Consider the following 6,050-nt stretch of genomic DNA (forward strand, 5'->3'; position numbering starts at 1 on the left):
TTCACGTGCGGTACCCACACACTTTCTTTATCATGCAACAGAACTGTTCTCGTCAATATGCTGATACATTCTCCTAGTACCTACTATAACAAGTAAACACACGGAAGACTTTGCTCTTTCTTTCTCCTTTAACTGACCTCCTTCGTCCCGATGACTACTGGCTATAACAGGTATAAACTGAACTATTTTCTCCGTCAACAAGCGAGTATAATATTCAATCTACCTTTACACACAGGCACACTTCCAGCTACTAACCCTGTTTTTCTCGTGTACACGCTACTAACGAAGATGACCAATAAAGTTGCTTGTGAAAATAGAATGTAACTCCATTTCTCTTATTCTGTATACCCAATCTACACCATTAACGGTTACTACACTATCATCTTACATTTATTAACCTTTAACCTTGGTGTTTGAGCCTTGATATGTGGTGACTCACTTGTTAAAAAAAAAAGAAGTATCTTTTGAATCTCTTATAAAGCAGTGCATTCATAAAGAAATTTTGGAGGGGAAAAAACATTAATTGCATCATTAAGAGATAATTCTAATTTTCTTAGTGATCGATTATCGGAAAGGGTCGTAATTTATCATAGTCTTAGGAGGTCCTCATTCCCAGACAGGAGCTCCTCTCTTTGAGTAGAAGGTTGAATTATAACAGATCGCCTGAGATGCCCCTGCTGGGGAATACCGACAGGTACGTTCTTGGCTATTTTTCTACCCAGCCTGAATACTATTTTAGGGGTGGGGTAGGGGGGCAGCTGATTATCTCCCCTTTCCAGTCCTGTGCGACATTTTGCTTTGGTGATGAGTGAATAAATTCTACTTCATTAAATTGGTGGGAACCAACTTCATCACAGATAAATTATGAGGGGCGTTCCAAAAGTAATGCCTCCTATTTTTTATTCTGCCAGAATGCATTAGAGGAGATTGCAAATTGCATTGTTATGAATGACTGAACTTACGCATTCATGACCTGAAAGTTTTATCTCTCTGTTGCAAATGTTGTTGATGGTGTGACACTCTAAGAAAGCAACCCCTGTCATGGACGTGCGTCAGAAGCAGAGATGTGTCATTGAAGTTTTTGGCAAAGGCGCATTGAGAATGGGGAGAAATGTATGTATATAAAAAAAAAAAAAATTCTGGAGCACAAAAAATCGCTGGTTTTAATGACACCGCTCCTGTCTTTGTAGCTCTTCAACTTTTTGAGTTAAAAAAAAATAGGAGGCTTTACCTTTTGAACGACACTCGTATGACAAAACATGCTCTAGATGTTTGTGCACAGCCATCGTTCATCACTGGCAAAAGTGCATTGAGAATGCTGGTGACTATGTAGAAAAATAAATTCTGGAGTACAAAAGATTGCTCATTTTAATGTTACCACTTCGATTTTCATAGCTCTTCAACTTTTTGAATTAAAAAAAAAATAGGAGGCTTTACTTTTGGAACGACACTTGTATTTCTAAAAACACTAAAGATATGTTTTACCCAATTTTTAGTATCCGTTTATAATTGTTAAAATCATTTGGAATCTTATGGAATTTCTTAAATCTTTTGGAATCTCTTGGAGGAAAAATATGTTTTTTTAATTTATTTTTATTTTATGGAAATCGCTTCAGACAAGGCATGAAGCCATTTAATGTAAAGAGCTAAAAAATTACTACTTCAAGGTTAAAAAAACTTTCCAATAATCAGTGTTTAAATAGATTATGATCTAGAAAACAGCAATTTTTCCTTCTTAGTCAGAAACGTCGCTCATGGAATGTGAGAAATAAAGAAGAAAATAGATAGTGGAAGCGAGAGTCAAGTGGTTGCTGAAAGTAAACCTAAAATCCACTTTCTACTGTCCTTATTTATCCATCAATATCAGACCAGATACTACACTTTGCTCCAAGTAGGGATCTAGTTAGAGCAAACAAAACTGTCCAAAATAATTTATTAGTTATTTCATAGTAAAAGTAATGTAAAAATACTGAATCTTCATTTTAATGGGATAATTCTTCATTTTAATGGGTGATTCTTTATTTTTGTTTGTAATTTTTTATTTTAGTGGGGTAATTTTTTTATTTTTATAGGGTAATTCTTTATTTTAGTGGGGTAATTTTTTATTTTTATGGGGTAATTCTTTATTTTTGTGGGGTAATTCTTTATTTTAGTGGGGTAATTCTTTATTTTCATGGGGTAATACTTTATTTTTATGGAGTAATTCTTTATTTTTGTGGGGTAATTCTTTATTTTCATGGAGTAATTCTTTATATCTATGAGGTAATTCTTTATTTTCATGGAGTAATTCTTTATTTTTATGGGGTAACTCTGTATTTTCATGGGATAATTCTTTATTTTCAAGAGGTAATTCTTTATTTTCATGGGGTAATTCTTTATTTTAATAAAGTAATTCTTTATTTTTATGGGGTAATTCTTTATTTTTATGGGATAATTCTTTTTTTCATGGAGTAATTCTTTATTTTTATGCGGTAATTCTTTTTTTTCATGGAGTAATTCTTTATTTTCAAGAGGTAATTCTTTATTTTCATGGGGTAATTTTTATTTTCAAGAGGTAATTCTTTATTTTCATGAGGTAATTCTTTATTTTCATGGAGTAATTCTTTTTTTTCATGGAACAATTCTTCATTTTCATGGGGTAATTCTTTATTTTCATGGGGTAATTTTTTATTTTTATTGAGTAATTCTTTATTTTCAAGAGTTCATTCTTTATTTTTATGGGGTAATTCTTTATTTTAATGGGGTAATTCTTTATTTTCATGGAGTAATTCTTTATTTTCATGGGGTAATTTTTTATTTTCATGGGGTAATTCTTTATTTTCATGGCGTAATTCTTTTTTACATGGAATAATTCTTTATTTTCATGGAATAATTCTTTATTTTCATGAAGTAAATTTTCATTGGGTAATTCTTTATTTTCATGGGGCAATTCTTTATTTTCATGGATTAATTCTTTATTTTCATGGGGTAATTCTTTGCATTTATTGGTAATTCTTTATTTTAGTGGGGTAATTTTTTTTATTTTTATGGAGTAATTCTTTATTTTTGTGGGGTAATTCTTTATTTTTGTGGAGAAATTCTTTCTTTTTATTGGGTAATTCTTTATTTTCATTGGGTAATTCTTCATTTTCATGGAATAATTCTTTATTTTCATGGGGCAATTTTTTATTTTCATGGAGTAATTCTTTATTCTCATGAGGTAATTCTTTATTTTCGTGGGGTAATTCTTTATTTTCATGGAGTAATTCTTTTTTACATGGAGTAATTCTTTATTTTCATGGAATAATCCTTTATTTTCACGGAGTAATTCTTCATTTTCATGGGATAATTCTTTATTTTTTATGGGATAATTCTTAATTTTAGTGGAGTAATTCTTTATTTTCATGGGGTAATTCTTTGCTTTTGTTAGTAATTCTTTATTTTAGTGGGGTAATTTTTATTTTTATGGGGTAATTCTTTATTTTTGTGGGGTAATTCTTTATTTTCATGGAGTAATTCTTAATGTTTATGTGGTAATTCTTTATTTTCATGGGATAATTCTTCAGTTTAGTGAGGAAATTCTTTATTTTCATGGAGTAATTCTTTATTTTTATGTGGTAACTCTGTATTTTCATGGGATAATTTTTTATTTTCAAGAGATAATTCTTTACTTTCATGGAGTAATTCTTTTTTATGGGGTAATTCTTTATTTTCATGGAGTAATTCTTTATTTTTATGGGATAATTCTTTTTTTTTTCATGGGGTAATTCTTTCTTTTTATGGGGTGCCTCTTTATTTTCATGGAGTAATTCTTTATTTTTATGGGGTAATTCTTTATTTTTTATGCGCTAATTCTTCATTTTAGTGGAGTAATTCTTTATTTTCATGGAGTAATTCTTTATTTTCATGGGGTAATTCTTTATTTTCATGGGATAATTCTTTATTTTAAAGAGGTAATTTTTTATTTTCATGAGGTAATTCTTTATTTTAATGGGTTAATTCTTCATTTTAGTGGGGCAATTCTTTGTTTTGTGAGATAATGCTTTTCTAATTTTTTTTTCTGTTTCATCAACAAGTTACCACTTATCAAGGCCCAAAACTCGAAGACATGGATCAATGTGCTTATGTCAGGTGGATCGTGAGACTAACACTTCAGCAATTGCAAACGATGGATTGAGTCTTGGCAGAATTTATTTACTCAACAAAAATTTGTTGCAATTAGACTTGAAAACGACTTGTTTATAGTCGCCTTAGAACCAATTCCAGGTATTACATTCTATAGACAGACAGTTCTTGGAAAGAAACTCTGCTCATGGAAGCTTAATCCTGGTACACAGAGAAAGAAAACAAAATTTCTTACAGTGGTTGTTGCTGACGAGTTTTGACTGTGAATGTTTTACACAGAGGAACTAGAGATTAAAGCTCAGTCGAGCATCTACCATAAAAATAACGATAGAGTAGAGAGAAACTAGGAACGTCTCTTCTGCGAGAGAGAGAGAGAGAGAGGTTGTAGGGACAAGAAGAATACATTCCCCACTAGATTTCATAGCCAATTTTGTATTTTGTCAAAACAGGAGAGAGTCCTCTAAATGGCACCTCCTCAGATGTGGCGACAGTACTCCATCTTAGGACATTTCTAGTTCTTATACAGGTAGAGGACTGTATTAGGAGTAAGTTATATCCTGGAGCAGTGGAATGATCTAACAAGTTTTCCAGTAACCTTTGCAACAGATCTCTACTATTATATAAAAGGAACTGTGTGTGTGTGTGTGTGTGTGTGTGTGTGTGGGTGTGTGTGTGTGTGTGTGTGTGCGTGTGTGTGTGTGTGTGTGTGTGTGTTCATTTCCTACGGACTCGGAAACAGCTGGGCCGATTGCTTTGAAATTTCACACAAAAGTATGTTATGTGTCTTGGAATGTTCTTACGTAGGTTTTGTATCGGAATGCATCTGATAAGTATCAAAACTCGATAATGGAAAAAAATCTGGTTTGGGCTTGGATGCTTGCTGATGGTGTACTGCTGGTCTCTGTCTCTCTGTCGCCAAAATGAAGCAAATTGTTGTCAACTCAATTCCAACCTATGTTATGTAATTTGCTGGGAACTTTTTTGACAATAGATTCGCCTCTCATTTGAAAATAAGTTCAATAACCAGGACAAATCATTCTCATTGTTTTCTTTTTCCAATTCATTTTGGATTCTCAATGTTTGGGTACACCCGACCTTGATTATCTAACGTATTAAGATATTATCTTCAGAAGAAGATATGATTTTGCATTTGCCTAAGTTCATCTTCATGTCCTATTTCTTGTTACAATAGGTTTTAAGTACAAAAATAAAGAGTTTCATCTTATCAAAGACTTAAGATTTCGACTTGACTGATGGAAGGAGAACATACTACTCTCATGAATTAAATAAAAGGTTATGTTTGAAGTTCCATGCAGATTCCCGAGTTTAACAGAAAGATTCTAGTGTTAGGTAAGATACACCCAAAGAAGTTTGGAGGTTACACCGATTGGAACATTGTGAAAATGACACCGAAGATGAGAACGGTAATCTGAATAATCCAAATAACGCAAATTATTGATGGAGCTGTTAATATTAAATCTCTTTTTGGTGTCTGCATCTCTTAGTTTATCTTGCAAAGTTACTCCAAGGATAGTTCATAAACCTTTCACTTTGAGCTTCCTCCCACGCTCTGCTAGCATAGTGCATGTTTCACTTGCAAGTTCAATAACTAGGACAAATTATTCTCACTGTCTTCTTTTTCATTCAATTCATTCTGGATTCTCAATGTTTCACTTGCATATGCAGCAATAGGAAGAACTGTCAATACATTGTACAGTCTTAACTTCAGACTTTCCTCCTCCATATTTTTTCTTTTAGATTTCCAACTGAATTTCCTGCTGAAAATCTACCCTCTCAGAACAGATAAAAAAAAAACGTTTTTAGAGCCATAGTAAAAAACTTGAAAGTAAGTTAGATGGAACTTATACTACAATGCTCCAGGCAGTGTTAAACTTAAACTGGAAAATACATCCAACCATTAGCCGTCTGTATGGTCGGTTGCCCAG

This window comes from Euprymna scolopes, chromosome 25 (genome assembly GCF_053919585.1).
Source record: "Euprymna scolopes isolate OS-2025 chromosome 25, ASM5391958v1, whole genome shotgun sequence".
NCBI lineage: Eukaryota > Metazoa > Mollusca > Cephalopoda > Sepiida > Sepiolidae > Euprymna > Euprymna scolopes.